The sequence below is a fragment of the Crocodylus siamensis genome, chromosome 14, assembly GCF_052110815.1.
Source record: "Crocodylus siamensis isolate JL-2025a chromosome 14, ASM5211081v1, whole genome shotgun sequence".
Classification (NCBI taxonomy): domain Eukaryota; kingdom Metazoa; phylum Chordata; order Crocodylia; family Crocodylidae; genus Crocodylus; species Crocodylus siamensis.
This window is the reverse complement of record NC_143408.1, coordinates 5,826,108-5,846,010: the sequence shown is the minus strand read 5'-3', so window position 1 is coordinate 5,846,010 and position 19,903 is coordinate 5,826,108. Positions and strand designations below refer to the sequence as shown.

At 47.4% G+C, this 19,903-nt stretch overlaps 1 protein-coding gene and 1 long non-coding RNA gene across 8 annotated transcripts in view; one reads left to right on the top strand and one right to left on the bottom strand.

The window, feature by feature from the left end:
• Positions 1-3,368: 3,368 nt before the first annotated feature.
• LOC149853267 (uncharacterized) lies at positions 3,369-6,390 on the bottom strand. Of its 2 annotated transcripts, XR_016439167.1 has the most exons (4): positions 6,252-6,389; positions 5,700-5,880; positions 5,018-5,085; positions 3,369-4,246 (listed from the first exon to the last, which is right to left on the bottom strand). It is a non-coding gene; the product is annotated as an uncharacterized LOC149853267 (long non-coding RNA). The 2 variants fall into 2 exon arrangements; XR_016439166.1 differs by having other exon boundaries at positions 3,369-5,085; positions 6,252-6,390.
• Positions 6,391-6,571: 181 nt separating this feature from the next.
• The window catches only part of RFX2 (regulatory factor X2), a 90,119-nt gene continuing 76,787 nt past the window's right edge, over positions 6,572-19,903 (top strand). For 2 of the 6 annotated variants that reach the window (XM_090027550.1, XM_090027548.1), the window contains exon 1: positions 6,572-6,709. The gene's annotated coding sequence lies outside the window, so the exon portion shown is untranslated. The remainder of the gene's footprint in view (positions 6,710-19,903) is intronic. The other 4 variants (XM_090027553.1, XM_090027552.1, XM_090027551.1 and 1 more) reach the window with 3 other exon arrangements.

Genomic DNA, 19,903 nt, shown 5'->3' with positions numbered 1-19,903 from the left:
TCATATTGATTTGACCTCATGGGACACACGTTTACCTTCAAGAAAAGGCAGTACATGCTCTCTCCTATTTTTAAGCCACCTCCATTAATAAGCTGCGCTGTAAGTACCAACCTCAAATAAGCCTTAACCAGAAAGCCACAACCAGAAGTCTTCCTAATACTGGGACTGTCGGGACCTTTTTCTTATGGAGTCTGCACAATGGAACCGTTGTAACTTTCCAAGGGCTCTATCCCTGCCACCCGTTGCAAAATGCAAAAAAGAAAATGATGAAAAAGTGCACATGGATTATCACGTCTGTGCCTTCTCCAAAGACCTCATTTCTCAGAGGACAGAAAACGGCAGGCTGGGTGAAATGACAGAAAATAGGGAATTGTGGCTATTCTTTGTGGGAAGTCACAGGGACCATTCTTGGCACAAAGTGCGATTGGAGCTGCAGGTAGCAAGGGACGTGAAGGGTAACAAGGATTTCTGCAAGAATGTCAGCAACAAAAGGAGGATCAGGGAAAGTATGGGTCCCTTCCTGAATAGGGGAGACAGCCTTGTGACAGAGGATGCAGAAAAGGCTGAAGTGCTCAATGCCTTTTTTAACCCAGCCTTAACAGACCGAGTCAGCTCCCAGACTGCTGCACCTGGCAGCACAGTTTGGGGAGGAGGCAAGCACCTGACAGGGGTGAAAGAACAGGTTAGGGACTATTTAGAAAAGCTGGATGTGTACAAGTCCATGGTGCCAGATGCGATGCACCCGAGGGTGCTGAGGCAGTTGGCAGATGTGACTGAAGAACTGCTGGCCATCACCTCTGAAAACTTGGGGCAATTGGGAGAGGCCCCAGATGACTGGAAAAGGGCAAATATAGTGTCCGCCTTTAAGAAAGGGAAGAACAAGGATCCAGGGAACTAGAGCTCTGTCAGCCTCACATCCATTTCTAAGCACTTGGAGAAGGTGATTAGGAACAGTCAACATGGATTCATCAAGGGCAAATCATGCCTGACCAACGTGATTGCCTTCTATGATGAGACAACCGGCTCTGTGGATGCAGGAGAGCAAAGGAAGTGACTTTAGCAAGGCTTTTGATATGGTCTCCCACAACACTCCTGCAAGCAAGCTAAGGAAGGATGGGCTGGATGAATGGGCTATAGGGTGGACAGAAAACTGGCTGGACTGTCAGAGGGTAGTAATCAATGGCTCGATGTTTAGTTGGCAGCCGGTATCAAATGGAGCGCCCCAGGGGTCAGTCCTATAGCTGATTTTGTTCAATGTCTTCATCAGTGACCTAGAAGATGGCACAGAGCCACCCTCAGCAAGTTCACAGATGACACCAAGCTGGGGGGAGTAATAGATATGCTGGAGGGCAGGGCTAGGATTCAGAGTGACCTAGACAAATTGGAGGATTGGGCCACAAGAAATCTCATGAGGTTCAACAAGGACAAGTGCAAAGTCCTGCACTCAGGACAGAGCAATCCCATGCACCGGGACAGGCTGGAGGCACCTGGCTGGGCAGCAGCTCTGCAGACAAGGACCTGGAGGTGACAGTGGACAATAAGATGGACATGAGGCTGCAGTATGCCCTTGTTGCCAAGGCTAATGGCATCCTGGGCTGCATCAGTAGGAGCGTTGCCATCAGATCAAGGGAAGTGATTCTCCCCCTCTATTCAGCACTGATGAGACCACATCTGGAGTCCTGTGTCCAGTTTTGGGCCCCCCACTACAGAAAGGATGCAGACAAGTTGGAGAGAGTCCAGCAAAGGGCAACATGAATGCTTCAGGGGCTGGGGGACAGGACTTGTGAGGAGAGGCTGAGGGAACTGGGATGATTTAGTCTGCAGAAGAAAAGACTGAGAGGGGATTTAATAACAGCCTTCAACTCCCTGAAGGGGGGGTACTAAAGAGGATGGCGTTGGACTCTTTTCAGTGGTGACAGATGACAGAGCAAGAAGCAACGGTCTCAAGTTGCAGCAAGGAGAGTTTAGGATATTAGGAAAAACTTTCTCAGTAGGAAGGTAGTAAATCACTGGAAGTGGTTACCCAGAAAGGCTGTGGAGTTTCCATCTTTGGAGGTTTTCAAAACCTAGCTAGACAGAAGCCTTGGCTGTGATGTAGCTGGGGCTGGTCCTGCTTTGAGCAGGGGGTTGGACTAGATGTGACCCCCTGAGTCCCTTTCCAACCCCCATTTTCTGATTCTATGAACATTGTCGGGGTCCTTGGTAGTGGTGGTCTAGAAATGGGTTACATTACACCTAACTCATTGATTGATTGTAGGACCTGAAAAACCCTGCAAAATGGCCTAGAGCAGCGATCAGCAACCCCAAGCATGTGTGCCAGTTAGAGGCACACAAAGGCATTTTACTCGGCACAGCAGGTGGTGCGCAAGGAAATTGTTTAATTTTTTCTTTTTTTTTAAGTTGCTGCTCCCGGCTCTGCAGAGCAGGCACAGGTCCCAGCGCCGTGGCAGGCACTGGGGCTGAGTCCGGAGAGCACAGGCAGGGATGTCTGTGTTCTGCCGTCCCCAGGTTGCACCCCCCAGCCTGGCCCAGCCCTGCGGGGGGGGAGCTGCAGGTAAGCAAGGCTGGGGCAGGCACTGTGGAGGGCCACTGTGCTGGAGGCTCCCAGTCAACTTGGTCCGGAGTGCTGTCTGCAGTGGCTGTTCCTGGGGCCCAGGGGCTCCTGTGGCTGGGACCAGGGCCAGCTCTGTCCAGCGTGCAGGGAGGCTGACCCAGAGCCGGGCACTGCCTTAGCCCGGCAGCTTCCCCTTGTGGGCAGGGCAGCTACGGCCCATCCCCATGGAGCTGTGCGAGCTGGGCCAGGCCCCACCTTGGGTGCCACTGGGCGCCCCTGCCTGCCGCAGCCCGTCTGCAGAGCCCCAGGGCAGCCCCTGACTCTCCTCCTGCTGCCATCTTCCCAAGGGCCCAACTGGGCCGGTCTGCCTGCAGCGCCTTCCCCGTGGCCAGCACCAGCACTCAGTGCCCCAGAGCTGCCCTTGCTGGGGTGGAACAGGTGTCTGTGCCCGAGACCCGGCCAGGTCCTCCCTCTCAGCCCTGGGCCAGGGCCCTCCCTGCTCTGGGACCATTGGGGAGGCGTGAGCACCAGAGCCCTGGTAGCTCCCGCTGGGGTGTTGCTCCCTCCACCGGACACTGCCCTGGACCAGTAGGCCCAAGCTGGAGCTGGTAGTGGTGAGAGACATTGGCGGCAAGGGACATACCTACTTTTTCTTCTCTTTCTCCTTGCTTTTTTTTCCTCTCCTTTTGTCCTTTCTCTTCTTTTTTTCTTTCTCTTTCCCTTTCTCTCTTCTTCTCCTCTTTTTCATTTTTTTTTCTCTATCTCAATCTCAACACAGGCTTAACAGAAAAAAAATACACAAAGACAAAGGTAGTATATTAAATTGTATTTATTGTCACCAGGTTTAGAATTTTTAGAAAACTTGGTATTTACTGTAAGAAAAAAAAAAAGCATTTATGATTATTAATATAGAGAGCGCCCTGCCACATACCCCCCACCCCGGTTTTGTTTTTTTGGCATGCCAGCACCCCGGCACCATTTTTTTCAGCTCTCTGGCCAAAAACATTGCCTACCCCTGTCCTAGAGGCATCACAACGTATGAACAAGTAGGGGTACATCTGAGCCCCAGCCCATCACTTTTTACGGACAGTATGAGTTGGGATGGCTGCAGCTGGACAACATTAACCCCAGCTGCTACCTGGAGACATCTATGCCCGGTGATTTGCTTTTATAGGCAACTGCATTCAGAAGGGGAGCATGGCCTCTGCCCTGGTTTAGACAAAAGTGTGAGGGCAGCTGTGTTCCCAGCAGGGAACTGCATTTACCCCATTGGAATATTTTTTTCTCTGGGAAGCTGTCATGAGGAAAACAAATCTTGTAGTCTGCAGGTGATCAAACTGCACAGTGGAAGTGCTGGAAGTGCCGAACTGCAGGTGTGGACTCAGCTGTTAAGCTATAGCTTCAGATACCCTTCTTCACCCAGTAAAAACTTTGTCAAGGCTCCATGGGCTTAGGGCTTTCACAGAGGCTAAAAAACCTCAGTAAAACCTGAGCAGTCCATAGGCCCCCTTTCCTCAGTGGCCAGTGCTGAAGAAAATCACATAAAAATGAAGTGTCTACAGCAGTGGTCACCAGCCAGTGGATCTCGATCTGCCGGTAGATCTCAGAGCCTCCTGGAGTTGATCCGAGGCTGGCGTGAGGGGCTGAGTGCCCGTTCGCATCCACACACGTGCCCCAGCCCAGGAGGTCAGTCTGTGGGGGAAAGAAGGGTGGGAGCTAGATCGAGGCCTACACGGTGAGGGACAGTGCCACAGAGGCAAGAGCAGGGATAAGTTGAGTGGCGCCTCAGCCGGCTGGGACTTACCTGCTGGGGAGGTGCACCCCCAAATAATTTTTTCTCAATCTGCTCCCCCCTTCCCACCCCACAGATTTACCTGCTGGGCAGGGGGAGGAGGGGTGGCGATAGTGGCACACGGTAGATCTTGGGTTGCTTTTAAATGCTAAAGGTGATCTACTTAAAAAGGTTGGAGACCACTGGTCTACAGAGATTGTGTGAGGGTTAGGGAGACTGTTCCTTTCTCCTCTCTGTAGTCCATGCTTAAGCTGGTATTACTAGATGCAGTCACGACTCAGGCTGCACACCTGTACTCACACCTGAAGCGAGAACTGCGCAGGTGCGGGCAGCCAGCGTAGGGATAGAAGGGACTGGAACAGCAGGAAGAGGAATTCCTGGGACCCAGAGACCAAGCACTTCTGTGCCCCAACCTGGGGATGGGGGGTCAGTGAAACTCCATGTGGTGAACGCTGCTGAGCCTTCAGCTTCTCCAAACCCCCTCCTGTAAATGGCTCCTTCGGGAGGGTCTGGGGTAGCACCCAACAGGTCATTGCAATTTCCCTGGTTTATTTCTCCCTACCTGAACTAATTATTCTTCTTCAACGTTCCTCTGAAAAAAGTGAGCAATCTCAGCCAGTAGATGTCTCCTTAACATGCACTCTGGTACAATGCATATACATGCAGCTTACCAGGGTGAAGACCTACGGCGTTACAGGCATGGGTTAGATGGAGCAGTTCCTGGCTGACTCTTGAAAACCTGCAACACACGGAGAAACAATCCTGCTGACATCACTTTACATCAGATAAGAATTCACTCTTTCCAGAGGCATCCCAAATCAGATTGCTTGCGTGGGAATGACTTCATCCACGACTGAAGTGTAGGTCCCTCTACAGTGAGAAACAGCAGCCGTTTAACAGCATATAATGACACTACACTACAGCGCAGTATTTGCTCATACACTGTTTTCTTAGGGCATTTGCATGACAACAGTATCTCTGCTCCTTGTCCACTTTGGCTGCTTGGTTTCCACTCACACTTATAATCCTCTGTTTGTTGTTTGTGACTTCACAATTGGTTGCTATGGAAATGATTTTGATGTCATGGAGAATTATTAGTTCAGGTAGGGAGGAATAAGCCGAGAGAGAGCGAATGAACTCTTAAAGTAACAAAGACCGTTTATATGCTAATGCCCTTGGTGGAAAAGGGCAGGGGAGAGAAATGCGGCTAATCGCCAAGCAGCCAGTTTCTAGAGGTTTGTCACTTATTTGCAGTGCAAAATAAGCTCTTTAATATTTAACTTGCAAGAATTTCACAGAGATGAAGATTCAAATATTTAGTCAAACACATCTATCCCCTCTCCATCGGCTCACCTATCCAATTCTGAAGTCTTAGTTCTGCCACGGACCTGTCGGGAAGCCCCTGCCCCTTTCTGGACATCTTCTTCCCCTTGTACCCCTGGCCTGGCTAGACTAAACTCATCACCGCGGGGACAGTGTCTCGCTGGGCTCTCCTGCAGCACCTGGCGCGGCGGGGAGGCGATCTTTGCAGCTTCTAGAAATGCAAACCCTGCGGTCACACAAATCATAATGGCACAGGCGAGGTTACGGGGGGAGAGGCGCAGAAAGGCAGCACCAGCACGAAAGGGAAGAGCTGACTCTGCCACAAGGCACAGGTCAGCTGCGCCAGGCCAGGTCTCGTGGAGCTCATTGCCCCTCTCATTGCCCCCATACCCCCTCAGTGCCCCCATACCCCCCTCCCTCCCTCCCTCACTGCCCCCCTACCCCCTCAGTGCCCCCATACCTCCCTCCCTCCCTCACTGCCCCCCTACCCCCTCAGTGCCCCCATACCCCCCTCACTGCCCCTCTCATTGCCCCCATACCTCCCTCCCTCACTGCCCCCCTACCCCCTCAGTGCCCCCATACCTCCCTCCCTGTCCCTCTCCTTGCCCCCATGCCCCCCTCCCCGGCTGAGGGCCCGGAGGCGGCGCTGGGAGGGGAGGGGGGGGTCACAACCCCAACGGCTCCCGACCCTTCCCCCGCCTCCTCCGGCGCCGCGAAGCGCCAAAGCGCGCGCCAACTCCCCGCCCCGCCGCTATTGGCCGGAGCCCGCCCGGCCCCGCCCCCTCCGCGCCCGACAGCCAACCACCCGCCCGCTACGCCCCCCGCCCTCTCCTCCCTCGCCCCCCACGCACACCTCAGGGAGGGGAGGCGGGGTCCTTGGGCGTGACGTCAGAGCTGAGGCTAGCAACAGTTGCCTCGAGACCCGGCGCGAGGCGCCATAGTGACCGTAGTCCTGGAGACTGTTACTTGCCAACGGGAGCAACAGGCAGCGCCGGCGGCCGGAGCGCAGCGCCTCGCGGGGAGCCCGGCCGGGAGGGCAGGTGAGCGCCGGGACGGGACCGGGGTGCCGTGATGCGGGGTGGGGCCCGCTCTCTTCCTGCGCCCGCGGCATCCGCTGCCACGGCGTCCCCCCCGCGCGTGGAGCGATCCCAAACTTCTTGCTCGGGGGCCCGAACTCGCGCCCAGGGGATCCAGGAGACCACCCCCCTCCCCCCGGGAGAAACCATCCCGGATTATTCCCGGTGCAAAACCCGTGGATGAGGCGGCGCCGCACGTTTATCTCCCCCCCCCCCCCCCGCTTGAAAACAGAAGTTTTCTCTGTCTCGAGTTATGTTTTCTCCCGTTTTGAGATAAAAGGATGGGGGGGGGGGGGGTTAAAAAAACCTCAGTTCATCGAGCTGCCACCTTCCCCCTTCCTTTTCATCCATCCCACACTTCGCTAACTTTCCCCCTCCGCTCCCGGAGGTCTCTCTTCAACTTGATCTGACTTTAAAAGCGATTCAATTTAACTTCTTTTCAAAGCGAATTTAAAAAAAAATCCACTTCTGGACTCCGCGCTGATGTTTCTTCACCCCCGGGTCATGTAGAAATGGTTTGCCGTCGCAGGGTTTGGCACCTCTGATGAGAATTTGGGGGGGGGAGGCGGGGGGGGTTGCTGTTTTCTTTGTAGCCGGGCCGTCGGGTTTGGCCCCCGCACGGACGAGTCGTGGGTACGTAGCATGGGCCAAGCGACCCCGTCCTGCAGTTTCTTTTTATGTTGCGAGTTTCTGGACACATGGTGTGAATGCAAATGGAAACGGGGAGAGGAAGATGGGAGCTGGCTCTTAGCTCCTTCTTGAAGAAACCTGCCTCTGTTTTGCTTCCCCCATCCCGTCCCCCCGCTTTTCAGCACATCCTCAGCTAGGAAAAGCAGGTTGGTTTCCAGCTGCCATTGATTTCACTGACTTCTCCAGAGCCATCGTGTCCCGCTCCATTCGCTGGCAGCCCCAGACTAGTCACTTCTGGAAGTCGAAATAGGACTTCGGGAAGCAAGCGCTCGCTGCCCTTGACTTGGCTTCTCCCGTTTGTTGTGATGAATGAAGCCTGGTGCCGTACAAAAAGCATCTTCGGTTAAATTTGGGACTTTATACATGTGTCTATTTGAGCGTGAATTTCTATTCCATTTTTGTAATCAGTGATTTGGGTGCTGCATTTTCACGAAGGGAGCGAGCTCTTCTTTGTGTATAATATCAAGGCCTGAACTAAATTACTAACCTGGAACGAACTAGCTAGAGTCTCTTTTTGCTCTTGGAAGATCCTCAGTCAGATCCTTGACGTCATTGTATGAATTCTGATTTGACCATTTTTTTTAATTGCTAACTTTTCAGCTCATTAATTGGTTGAGAACCCTTTGCTATGGATGTGTAATAATCCCCACTCAAAATAGCTACTTATCTAAAGGAAAGATGCTCTTGGGTATAAGGCACTAGACTTAGACTGTGAAGATAAGGTTTGATTTCTGGCTTTGGTGGGTGCTTTTTGTGTTACGTTGAAGTTAGTGATGCCAAGAGCCTGAAATCTGGCCACTCATAACAAGGGGCAGATTGATAAAAGGGGTCATCACCCAGCAGCTCCTGTTCTGATAACTGCTGAGTCTGGAAAATTTGGAGTTGATGTGTCTCTCTCTCAACCCCCCCCAACACCCAACCCCTTCACCCCCAAAAAACAACTCAACGTTAGCATCACAGGGTTAATAAATTATTAGACTGACTTAAAAGTTACGAGAATTAACTGTGAGAATGATGAGAATTAAACGATCTGTTTTGTTTCTTTTATTAATTTGCCTTTTGGTTTTTGGAGCCTCTAGAGCAGTGGTCTCCAAACTTTTTTGATCGCACACCCCTATCAGTAAAACATTTTTGAGCACGTACCCCCAATATATGTATATTTAAATTTGCACACCCCATCAGTAAAAAATTTTTGAGTACGCACCCCCAATATATGTATATTTATATAAACATAAATAGAAGCCCTAATATTTTCTTCCTGCACCCCAATGGATTGTCTTGCGCACCCCACTTTGGAGACCACTGCTCTAGAGCAGCATTTCTCAGCCTGTGGGTTGTGACCCAAAAGTGGGTCACAAGAAGATATGAAAGGCTTGGAAGCAAACTTTAAAAATGGATCAAAAACTTTGAAAATGGAAAAATGTGAGAAACTCTGGGTTTTGCGTTGCAGGCTGGCAGAGTTTCAGCCTGCAAGGGGCTGCTTGGGGACCCCCCATGCCTTACAACCCCACCCCTTGCCCCTCAATTGGGGGCTGGAGCAGTGGGCAGAGGGTGGAGAGTGAGGGGTGCTGGGTTGGAACTGGCCATTGATGTTTACAAATGGGTCCTGGCACAAAAAAGGTTGGGAACCACTGCTCTGGAGTTCCCATTTTCAAGCTTGTTATCTGCAACAGCAAGTATTGGAAAGGTATTCTTTTTAAAATTAAAACAGAGATTCTAATATAATTACTTGACTGTTGGTTCTGGTTCTTCAAAAAAAAAAATCGGAGGGGGGCAAAAGAAAAAAAAATTCCCACAAACAGCACTGCAGTTTTGGATTGTAATATCTCTGTGTGTGTTTTCTGGTCTGTTAAATGGGTATAACTTTAATGATGAGTGAATCTATTCATGAATGTTTGTAGGAGTTCCCAGACTTCAGAGGAGTCTGGGAAGGGAACAGAAGTACATAAGTGAAGTCACGTGGTAGTAATTCTGGAAGCATGCATGAGCCTTTCTGGCACAGCTGCTTGTATGTGCAAATGTGAAGGTAATTTGCTGTCAATTTATAGAAACGTAACTTTGACATTCTGCCTTCTCAGTGCAGTAATGGTGGGATACCTGCTCCTGCCCAAATTAACACGTGTGGGTGTTTGGTGTCTGTCAAGATTAGACCCTAAGGTTGCATGTCTTCGCTGCTAAAAAAGAAATAAATCACAACTGCCTTTATTTAAATCCCTAGTTTTTCTGTCACAGTCATACATTTACTAATCAAACTTGTTTATGGCTGATGTGGGACTTCCTAACCTTAACAAAGACTTAATAACGGTTGCTTTTTTAGTTAGGTCAAAAGAAATAATGTGTCAGGAAAAACAAATGGGTCATTTTTCTAAAACAATATGATATTTGTAGCGTCTCGGGGAACTAACACATCTGAATTTTAAGTGTGGCATGGTTCCATTTTTCTAATACAGGATTAAAAATGCAGCAGATTTGATGTGATATGATTTCCCTTGAAGTACTATGGTAAACAGTTTCTAAATCCCAAAGGTGCGCTACTTGCAAAATCGTAATAGTGAAGACAGGACTGCTTCAACATGCTTATCTAACTGCTAAACTCTTCAGCCAACGTTTCTGCTGAAGGCAGCTGAGATATATTTAAACCAGTTTTCCCCTCTCTTGAAACAAATACCAGTAGAGTTCAAGTCTGGATGTATGCCAGTTAGAGCAAAGTGTTATCCTAACCAGGGTGCTAGGACTTGATGCGGGGTTTGGAGGAGAAGTTTCCAACCTACTTGAGTATTAATCCACGTTAACTCATATTTCTGATACTGGAAACACATGGATTTTTTGTTGGTGGTGTTTTTCGTTACTCTTTGTTTTGAGGCTAGGTATTTTGTCATACTTGTATTGACAGCTCTGTATTATTGCGTCCAAACACTCACAAATCCACATTATTGTCTGCGAATGTACTGGCTTTCTCAAGTTAGACTGTCTCAGCGTTTAGCAAGTGAACTAATTATGCTGTGACTCAGTTAATGGGTGATATACTTTGTCTTTTCAGCGTGAACCATATGCATCTAAATCTGTTACGCGAACAAGAATCCCAACATATAGGGGACCAACTTCAACTAACATTTGTGCACAACTAAGAAAGCGCAGTTTGAATTACGCCAGTGCCCTTGTGCTGTGGGATCCAAATTGTATTTCCAGCTTTAAAGAAAGTAGCTGTATGTGAAATTTGTGCGTGAAAAATTGCTGTGCTCGAGTTTCAGCCGGTATAAAAATGAACACAGAAAATACTTGGCTGAACGGTACCTACAAAACTTCTATTTTTTAGTATATTAGATATGTGATTTGGGGGTCTTCAGTCACTGAAGGAATCATCAAAATCAATTTTTTTCTGACTGTTTAAAGAATGTTCATAACGTATGGAAGGAAGGAAGCCCTTTGTATGTGATTTAAAGTTGAGCAAGGGACGCTTTGGGGTGGATGATGGGTAGACCCAAGATTTCTGGAGATTTTACTGCAATGAAAGAGCAGCAGAACTTGATTTTCTGCGTTGATCAGGCCCTACACAGGGTTTTAAGATCTGTACTGATGCCAAATAAGATCAGTTGTGGAGTAACTTATGTGCCAATGTAGCCTGAATATTTTTATACAGTATATATGTTTCTATTATTTAAAAGAGGAAGGGCTTAGTCTCCTGAGCCTAGCACTGCCAAACGTATAGGCAGGAGCGTGTCCCAGGATAGCATGCTTTTGTAAATCTCTGCCAGGAACCAGGGTTTCTAACAAGGGAGCGTTCCAGTTAGATTTTCAAAGGGATCGGTGTTGCCAAACGCCAGGGCGAGTGATGACCGCGTCCAGAACATATGCAGGAAACGTAAGCAGTTGCCCGCAGAGGCATAATGCAAACATAAATGGAAATGAATCTCATGGATATTCACAAAGTAACAGCAGGAAAAGCAAGCGGATAGTCCTTTTCTTTGCACATTCATCGTTTTCTGCTTGAGGCTTTTGTTATGAGAATTGCTTTATGTATAGATTATCTTCCAGGCCTTAGAAACAGGTGGAAATAACTGTCACAGCTGACACAATATAATAGTAGCTAAGATCACGTCTAGCTGGTAAACTGACAGCACTGGGCAGCGTCCCACTCGAGCACTGCATGGCTCTGTCCAGGCAGTCGTCTAAACCTGAAGCAGCCAAGTCCCATCTACAGGGCCCTACAGGTGGACCTTAATAAAGAGAGAGGGAGAGGGTCCTACTAATTGGCATGGTCACTCTGCAGTGCTAATTAAACTGCTCTGCAGTGCTGTATGGGCACAGCTACATTTCTCCTGGTTCAGGAGGCAGCCTGCATGAAGTAACAGGGTGCTTTTGCGGGTACCAGTAATGCCAGCTCTCATGAAAAAATCAGGAGACTCCAGCTTTCCAAGTCAAATTAATTCTGACTCATGATCTCCTGATGGAGATCAAATCTTGGGATTTTTTTTTCTTCTGGCACGTGTAGAGAGTACCAAGCTGGTAAATCTGTGGAGGGGAAGGGGAAGGGGCAGGGGGAGAGGGAAGGGGTGGGGTGGGGGGTGGCAGGTCAAGGCCCCCACGGCGATGGAGGCCTTGAGTGAGACAGGGGGTGGGGTGAATGGGGCTCTGGGGCTAGGGTAAGTCATGCAACAGAGTTGTGAGTGGTTTTGTGTGCGAGTGTGAGTGTGTCTGCCTCTCACGCCCAAGCCACTGCCCCCCAGCTCTGCTGCTGCCCCTCACTCCTGACCCACAGCTCCCCACCCCTTCACATATAACACCCCCCCACAAACACTCACTTCAATAATAGCATCTCATGATTTACATTCCAAATCTCTTGATTTTTAAGAGTTTGTCTCATGCTTTTTGACAAGGTGGGGTTGGCAGAACTGGCATACTGCTGTCTGGCTTGATACATTTGCCGCGTAGGTGAGGCGTAACTCGCCTTCCACTTCCACTTAACATCGGTCGATGTGTAAAAAGCTTGTCCAACACTTGCAGATGGTATTTTCACTTGTTCCACAGGCTAGCTTTTGTAACAGGAGGAAGCCTTCACCAGTTCTCGGGGCATAAGCGATCCCTGTGGTTCTGTAGTCTGACCAGATGTGGCAGGGGGCTGTTAAGATGGGGACACGGCGGGGCATGAAAAGAGACACCATGACAAGAGGCAGGCTTGTCTCTGGTGTAACTCTGCAACTTCTTTGGAGTTACCCCTAGAATGAAGTTGGCCCCTCTGCTTACTGATAAACATGTGTGTTTAACATCTGAAACATTGCTCTCTTGGAAGGAGGATTCTCACAAGTGGAGACTGTGAATGCTAAACTGGAACGCGGTCACAAACTTGGAGAGTAAAACTGGGACAGAACTGTGAAACAAATAAGATCTGTCTTTTGGCATAAGCACATTTGTAGCCTCTCTGCCAAGATAGCTAAGCTGGCATAGCTTTGTCAGCAGAGCTCCTCCTAGGGAGAAATCAGAGCATGTGCTGGAAGGAGGAAGTTTTTCTGGGATTTTTTTTCGCTAACACAGGTTACCATATTTAACCACCCCTGTCCCCACCCCAAAAAAACCCACACTTGAGTATGGCCAACTAAAGCACCCTTCTGTAAGCTTAGCTGCATCCGCATCATGAGTTTTGTTGGCACAGCTGACTTTTTTCACATTTTTGGGTGGTAGCTCTACCAGCAGGACTCTGCAGACAGGCTTGGTCTATGGGACTGGCACCCATGCATCAAGAGCTGTCACACAAACTAATCCAAGGCATCTATCACTGTGAATGGGTATAAAGGAACACAAAGGCCTCACTGGTTATTTCCTATGTCTGTAACTTTGCAATCTTTGCTGTAACACTGTGCTCCAGAATCAAAACTTGCCTTCCAAATAATCCTTATGACTGAAAAGAAAACTTCCTAAATATACATGAAATGTGAAGATATGCACCAGGTAAATTGCAATCATTTTTTTATCACCTGTATAAAAATAATGACAGGACATAATGCTGCCTCTTTCACTGCATATACTGGAAACAGAACACAAGGCTGACTTTTTATTGTCATCAGATGAGTTTACCTGTTACCACTAAATACTTTGTGAAAAGCATAACTGAGTTTTAAAGCCTCTGAATCTGGGAAGCTCTTCTATTTTCAGAGCTGGTTTCTTTTAAAAGAACACATTTGTTTTAGTCTGAAAAATGGCTTAACGTGCTGAAAAGGGGTTTTAAAGATAATGATTAGGTACTAGTGAATTTAGGCTGCAGCAACTGCATGACTCAGTAAATAATGGACCTTGGACCCTGAAGTGAGGATTAGTTATGGAAAGAGGCACAGTCATAACGGGTTTATGATTTTGTATTCTGGAAACTGCCTCCAGTACGATCATGCATAGCGGCATCTACTGCAAACATGAATAAACATTTTTTTTAATGCTCCTGCCTTCATGGAAACATTTTCCATAATTTGATTCCTTGTCTGTGCTTTACTTTTGCAGACATTTTGGTGTGAATCATAGTAAAGGTCATGCAAAGTAGCTCCATTTGGCTTTAAACACTGATGGCTTTTCATTCCAAAACTAGATTATAAAGCATGCCCATTTCTTTTGTGGGTCCCTGGACAGAATAAAATTGGGACTTGCATTGTAATGCACAGCTTATATCCATAGTGGTACTGAAGCTGGTAAGACAGAGTGTCCCGGAGGATTTAGTCATCATTGGGCGTATCTACATGTCACCGTACAGTGATGTAGTGACAGGCTACATTGCCATACAGCAAGCTATGGCGATGTAGCGATCACGCGGGTCTACATCGCTGTAGTGGCATGCTCCACACTTGTAGCGCACCATTACAATGATGTAGCAGGGAAATCAAAGCATGCGCCACCTGTACTGCGCCGTGCTTTAGTACCTCTGATGGGTAGATGCACCCTATGTGCATGTATTCTGGTAGGAATTAGAGACTTCAGGTAAAAGATCAGGGTTTCACTGTGCAAGGTACTGTACAAAGACAAAACTAAGAAAGTTTCTGCCCTTAAGAGCTAGGATTATAAAGGGATGTGTTGGCCCTTAAAAACCATTGCCTCCGCCTGCCTCCAGTCTAGTCACTGAGGCACAGCTCTTTAGTTAGCTTATCATCCCATGGCCAGGGCCAGACATGGGCATGGGTGAACCGGGTGGCTGCCTGAGGCCCAGACAGAGAGGGGCCCCGAAAATGGTAATGTCTTGATTATTATTAACATTATCCCTGGCGAACGGGGGCCTGATACTAAAAATTTGTCTGGGGCCACCGGGAGTCTAGTACAGTGCTGCCCATGGCCATCGTGACGACCAGGAAATGGTCCTATCAATCTTGTGGCTCAACATATATGTAGCTGGTCTAACCCTGGGACTTGCTTTGGGGATGGCATCAGAGATGAGAGGCTAGTTAATGTTAGGGTATCAGTCAGGCCAAGAATTTAGTAACTTAAAAAAAAAATGCCTGAAGAACGATGTGAATGGGATTTGATCTGGCCATTCTTCATCAAGGGTGTGTAAAATGCAGTTTCTTTTAAGGATGTTACTTGGGAGGCTTGCTTGTTAATTTATGGGGCCAACAAACTTTCCAAATATTGCCCTGTTTTCAGTCTGCCTTCTCTAATTGATTCTGGTGTCGTTTTTTAATTCTTTTTTGACTTCAGATACATCTGTGCAACAGGCCATGGTACTTGTTTTCTCAGTGGCTGATGTCCTCCTGCTGATAAGCACACTTCACGTATTTGTGCTGATTCTCTTAGCTGTGCCAGCTGTCCAAAAGACCTCCGAGTGTCTGTGGGGGGTTTCTTTTCTGCCTGAAGTGTCTTCTGTTTAGTGTGCATGCGAGGCTGCTGGGACAGTTCATAGATTTCATCGACTTTAGGGCTGGGAGGGACCTTGGAAGATCATTGAGTCCAGCCCCCTGCCCCAGGGACAGGAAGTCAGCTAGGGTCAGAGGATCCCAGCAAGATAAGTGTCCAAACTTTTCTTAAGAGTCCAGAGTAGGTGCCTGCACCACCTCTGAAGGATGACTATTCCAGGCCTTGGGGGCTCGGACAGTAAAGAAGCTATTCCTTATGTCCAGCCTGAAAATGTCTAGTTAGTGAAGGCCTGTGGTATCTTCTTCAGCCTGCAGACGATGTTCATCTCTATCAGCTAATCCATTGTGACTGTGAATAGATTTGCTCAGTCTAATGAAGACCAAGAGCAAGCTGCCAAGTTTCAACCTAGATAAAACCGGATGACACTCCTAAGATGAAGAAAACACAAAGAGCAATGGGAGAGGTTACATGAGTCCCTTTGGTAAGATCAGGTATACCTGAATTTCTGAGTTTGCTTCTCTGCCATGCAGCTGAAGGTCTTTGCCACATGCAAGCTGGGCTACACCTGGAGAAACCAGAGGAAATATATTACAAAACCAACCGTCAGGTGGGCAAATCAGCCCTTTTTTCTGCTGTGCAGCGGTATTTGCCAAGAAAGAGTCAGCCGACCAGATCTAATTTCACCCAACCTATCCATCAAAGAATTCACCCAGGCTTAGTACTGCTTGTCTGGCAGTTGGGTAGAAAAACAATGATGAATTTGATTTATTTGGTTTATACTTGTGTATAGCTAGAAAATGGACCTTGTACAAGTGGCTGGTAAGAAAAATTCAAAGCAAATGATGAGATGAGACACATCTACGTACATCCTTATCTGAGCCACGCTGTGCTTGGGCAATGCAACGCTGGTGTTTCTCTGCAAGGATGCCCTTCTCTTTCCAGCTCCTCCACCCTGGTCTGTCTTTGAATCAGCACCATACCTAGATTCCTGGTGGCCTCCGGCCAACTTTTAGTATCAGGCCTCACTTCGCCAGAGATAATGATGATAATAATTGGACGATGGATAAAAAAATTACCATTTTCTGGCTGCAGGCAGCTGCCCGGTTTGCCCATGTCTGTGTCCAGCCCTGCTTTGGATGCAGAGACAGTGAATTAGCAGAACTTGGCATCCTCCCTGTGACCAAAAAGGGGTGTGGGCACAATGCATCCTCCCTGTGACTGAAAAGGGTGTGGGCACATCGGTGTACAGACCGCTTTTTTTTTTCGGGGTCCGTCTTTCAATGTATTTAATACAATAATTTGTTCCGAATCCCGCCTAACATGTGAAAAGCGGATCTTATCAAATATTCATGGCATTAGATGAGCAACCATGGAGGGAAGTATTTCTTTACAAGCAGAGATAAGAGAAATAATGGCTCCTGGTCACAAGGTTAATCTGCAGTGCTGCCTTCTACCTAACAAATATTTATTCTTTGTAAGATGATGGACATGCTGCATTGTTGTGAATATTGGCACTGACCAGGGATATTAAACCTTTTTGCTTTCATCCAGGTCTAAAACATTTACCAGACGAGTAGCTTGCCTGCTGACTGCCTAATTTCCAAAAGTGTTTGCACTTAAAGCAGATTTTCCTAAATTTTATTCTTTCCTCATTGAATATAAATTAATCCCTTTTCCTATTTCAAGCACAGTCTCTGCCATACTTTCTCTCTGGAATTGATGCACAGTCATTAAGCACTGACACCACGCTGGGCACTGTGAAAGGAAAGAGAACCCCCTTATCAGAACTTAATTTAGGTAAGCGATCCTGCGAATGCTTGCTACTAGGCATAATGTTTAGTGTACTGCATCTGCATTATTTTCAGCAAGATTACTCCTGGCACTAAACTCAGACAGTGTTTACAGGACAGGAGCTGCTGGCAAACCCAGAGAAAGGAAATGGCTTGAGGTTTTGCTCATTATTCTATTAAATTCCCTTTATCTGCAGTTCAGGATTTTGTCTTGTGCATCATAGGCCTGAGAGATGTTTATATAAGTTACTGAATTTCCGGCCAACTGACAAGTGTTAAAAGTGCATCATTGAATAGAATTATCATATGCTTCTTGGGCCTTAATATTTTCTCCCACTTCCGTTACTTTTAGCCTTTTCTAGGTGCTGCTTATGTCTGTGGCTGAAAGAGAAACTGTTTTTCCTGGATAAACAAGTAGGCTTCAAAATTCCTGTGGAAATTCCTTGACTCATCAGATGCCAAGGGTACTTTTGGGGGGAATATTGACTTATTTCTAATACCGTTTTAATAAAGTGGAGCAAGTTGTTACTCAATCAAAACAGCTGCCCTTGGAACAGTTTTTGTAAAACTATGAAAGCAAAATGTTTCTGTTCAGATATTTGCTAGTGAAGAGGGACTGGTGGGGGTGCAGAGTGGGAGAATTTTCTTCTGGCCATTGCTGGATATTATTTAGCAGTTATAGTGTATGGGGTTTGCTTCTGTCCTGAAAGTAGGTTTGGTGCCTTGGTATGCTTGTTTAAAGGACTGAAACAAGCAGGAGTCATTTCTCAGAAGCTAATCCCTTGGTATGAATTATTTTAAAATGTTAAAGTTAATCATTTGAGTTCTTGTTAATGCTAGCAAGCCCCAAATCTAAAGTGAAGCCACATTGGGCTGAGTGCTACACAGAAATAAATCTCTGCCCCAAAGTGCCGTTCTTACAATTTAAATGGACAAGACAGACTAAAGAAGTTCCTTTTTATTAAGCAAGGGTTAATCCCCCTGTGCCAACAGTAGCGTTTTTGGCAATCGCAGGCACATCCTTATGTCATTTCCCCATCCAAGAATCCCAGGGTTCAGACTCTAAATTTACTGCTGCCTAATCTTACTTATTGTTAGGGTAATAGCTACAGACATAGCCTATTTTGGTTACTAAAGAGAAAAGTGTGTTGTGTGACAAGGTGATGTCCTATAGAAAGGGGAAAAAGTCTTATTTAGACCGGGTAATACCAATAAACGTCTTCAGTGAAAACAAGTAATACCCACCCCCCCAGTCTCCCTGTGGGAAGTATATGGAAAGTGAGCTACTTTTTCTCTTGGCAATCTGCAAATTGGACATTATAATTTTCTAGTTTATTTTGATATCCAAGAGTCGTAATCTTTTGTTAGTCTGCAACGTGCTGGAGTGACAGCCAGGCACATGCCTGTCTGCTTATTCATCTATATTTATTGTAACTGTGGATTGCAGCTGGGCTGAGCAATAGATTGCTGCTTAACAGTCTCTTTAAATATGGATGGAGGAAGAAACTCAATACTTCCCTGCCTGTATTCTAGGCAATAACTTTCTCCTAAAAATGTGGCCTGCCTTATTGTAATGCTCGTTTTTATTAGATTGTTACTGAAGCCTCATGAGGAACGGCATTCTGACCCTCGGCTTTGGGGATGCTGCCGCTGCAGTCTATACAGTAGCATAAAAATACGAGAGTGAGCAGGGTACAAGTTCTGGGTGCTGCCTAACTGGGGGGCGATGGGGGGGGGGGCAGAGGACATCCCCTGTCCCCTGTTCCTCCTTCCCTCCTCCCCCCTTCCCATATCATGTGCCTTACCTGTAGCAGCTCCAGCCTGGCAGTAGGGAGGGCAGAGAAGTGGTGGTGGCACGTGGTGCAGGAGTAGATGCTGCTGCTGGAGTGGATGTCACCTTTTCTTTGCTGCGAAAACCAGTGACTTTTTTGGATGCTCAATATGGATATTAGGAGCAAAAAAACCCAAGGTGACCTGTCTAGCAGCAGCAAACTTTTGGGGGCTGTGTGTGTGTATGTGTGTGTGTACATATAAAAAACTAGAACTCTTGGTTCCAAAATGATGCCTTTTATTAGACCAGCTGGGAAATCACAAGAAAATTGTCCTTTTCTGCAAGCTTTTGGGCTGAAAGGCCCTGCATCAGGCTCCGGGAAAAGTATAGACGGTAAAAGATGGTAGAAAGTCCCCATAGGTAGGAAATAAACTTCATTTTTGCACAGAGGGAACTGGAGTTGGAAAGCTGTCCCTCTAGGCCCATGAGAGTGTCTTTGTGAGCTGTGCTGAGTAGCCCTTTGGGGTGGGGGGGGGGTGTTGGCAGGTGTGGGGGGGGGGTTGCAGAATTGGCCAGTTATGCCTCTGGTTTTACGTGCCTTGATATGCTGCCTGTACAGTGTGGTTAATCATAGGTCCCTACCTCCCAGGTGCATTGTAAAGGTATTTTTTAATAAGTGCAAACTGTCAGATACTCAGATCAATGTTTTAGGTAACCCAATACAGAGATTTATATGGATTCACATGTGCTGCATGGGGGAGAGTGGACTCGCCCTCCTCAAGGGAAATGCGGTATGTGCAACATTCCTAGTCCGTGTACCAAAGAAGTTGGTCTAGACTGTGAGTCACGGTCCAGGAAAGACTAGATTCCTTTCCCAGAATACCCCCTGGGGTAGTGGGACTTCTCACTGAGCTCTGCTAAGGACTGTGCCTTAAAGGCACCAACTGGTCTTTAACCATTGTTTGCCTTCATTTCCTTCATGCATAGTAAGAAATATCTACCTCCAGAAAGTGGGTGATGGAAAGAAGAGGGGGTAGGTTTATTATGATTCCTATTTGTAAAGTGCCTTGAGATCCTTGG